The sequence below is a fragment of the Astatotilapia calliptera genome, chromosome 3, assembly GCF_900246225.1.
Source record: "Astatotilapia calliptera chromosome 3, fAstCal1.2, whole genome shotgun sequence".
Lineage (NCBI taxonomy): Eukaryota > Metazoa > Chordata > Actinopteri > Cichliformes > Cichlidae > Astatotilapia > Astatotilapia calliptera.
In genome coordinates, this window is record NC_039304.1 from 6805232 (window position 1) to 6807712 (window position 2481).

Below are 2481 nucleotides of genomic sequence, written 5' to 3' on the forward strand. Positions count from 1 at the left end.
TGTGGCTTTTTGGAGGTCTCTTCACTTTTGTCTGGCTTTAAAGAAACTAACCATTTTCCCAGCAGCCCCCACTGTGGGAGTGAGGAGGACTCAAATGTAACCTGATAAAATGTCTAAATCAGGGGTCTCAAACTCGCGGCCCACGTCACCCCCACTTGCATCATCTAATGCAGTTTGACCCTCGAAGTGACTTTTTTGTTACGGAGGATTTGTTTGAATGCAATGTTCAAATAAGTTCTTTAAAAAACAAAAACTGATTTAATATGAAGGCAACATGAGCACAAACATGCTGAGGGATCGGCTGTGTTAGTTCAGTGACACTTATGTCGCATTTTGAGTTTGTTTTGTACGACTTGAACACTAAAGGAGGCCACAGCTCATTTAATGTGAGGCCCTAAAGTAATAAGACTGGACATGAGAGCCTGCTGTCTGTTATGGTGTTTGGGTGAGGAGAGGATTATAGTTTCTAATTTTAGACCGGGCCCCACGCTACAACCATGAAGTGTTGATAGTTACACACATATTGAACATCCCCCTTCCAGCTATTGCATAACCGAATAACAGCCACATAGTTGTAAAACTTGAATGAAACGTTTGAAAATCAGCTCTTGTGTGGAGGCAAACAGTTGGAACAAGTGGAGTTTATTGAAGACAAATATTCTCCGAAGGAAAGTGACGTTCTCTGTCATATGGTTCTCACTCAGAGAACCAAGGTTACAATGTAACCGTACGACCCAAAGAAATGCAAGTCAGCAGCTTTTCGTAAAGGAAACGATGTGCTGCGTTTGCATATAATACAATACTGGCAGCTGGTAGATGCACCTGTGGGATGAATTTGAAAATACTCTGATTTCCTTCTGAAGTTATCGTGTTCGCAAGATTTTTAGAAAATTTGAACTCTGACCTCAACCTGAGATTTGAACTTGTCCGAGACCCACTACTGTAAAATTCAATCCTGGCATCAGTCTGGCTCTAGTGTCATGCTTCAGTGCCTTAAACTCAGTGAACAGCACAGGTGTACAGGTGGGTTCAATCTGAATCTACAGCTTATGATCCAGATCAGTATACAGGAAAAAGACTCCCCCTGTAGGACAGAAATGCTTTGTCAGAGTTCACAGACACGTTTTGACTGATTTGCATTTACATAGAGTCAAATCACAACAACAGGTCGTTGGAGTGATTTGCAGAATGAGAATCAGCACCTGAAAGTCTGAGGCCAAGAAACGATTTCCAGTATTTGCCAAAAAATGATTGTTGGTATTTAAACAGCTAGAAATGAACTGTTGGGCTATAATGTGCAACACATATTGTCAACCATCTCTTATGAATAATATCCGGCAATTTTATGAGGTAGAAGCTGCAATCAGTTTGTGGCAAAACTGTCACTGACATTAAAAACGATGGTGCCCAGAGGGCAGCAGAGAAGGCAACAAGACATTTAAAGTATCCAAAAGGACTGGTGTGGTTACAGTGTAGCATACACAGTTTATATAATAACACAGAGCAGATTATTTATCAGGATAAGTGAAGATATTTGATTTTTTTGTTTTTTTTAAACCCCAGAGAAGCGCAGAGTGCTCACTCGGGGTCAAAGACCAGCTTAAGAACCATCTATTGGAAAATCAAAAGTAGTTGTATTTCAACTACACCTTCATAATGAATTCCAAGACATCAGCAATGGTTTTAAGCATGCAGTGAATTCCCTTTGTTTAACCACAGACATGAAAACCTAAACCTACAGCAGCAGTGCTGCTCGTCACCAACAGCTCCACGTTTCGGCGTCTGTGGCACCAAAGGACTCCACCGTCTCCTCCTCAGTTCACCTCATCATCATAATCTGTGTAATGATTTACTTTTGTTTGTGTTTGACGAGGTCGGTGGTCTCGTCACGTGTCACAAACCGAGTTGACACCCTTTAGGATTAGCCGTCGTCATCAACTGACTGAGCGTGAGCAGTGATGCCTTTAGAGCCGTATTTCACTATGACAGGCGAAAGAAGCAGTTTCTACCAATCATTAGACCGGGGGTGTCACATTAAATGAGCTGTGGGCCACTGCTGGCCCGGTCTACTCATGTGACGGCCACTTTAGTGTTCATGTAGTACAAAACAAAAACTAACAAGAAAACACCCACAAATATTTCCAAAAATGTTTTGTTTTGTTTCCAAATATTCTATAAGAAGACAAAGCTGCAAAAGTGAACGCGATCTTTTTCCTCCCTGTTAACTAACTGAAGCCTTTGAACCACCAAATAAACATATTGGCCGTCTCTGGTCAGACGTGGCAGCACTGCTGCTGCCATTGTGTTCATATTTAACCAAATCAAACCACAGACATAAGTGTTGACATTAGTTTGTGACTCTGTCACTGAACTAACACAGCCGATCCCTCAGCATATCTCTGTCACCTTCATATTAAACCACTTTTTAAAGAACTTATTTGAACATTGCGCTCAACAACAAACAAATCCTCAAACAAAAAA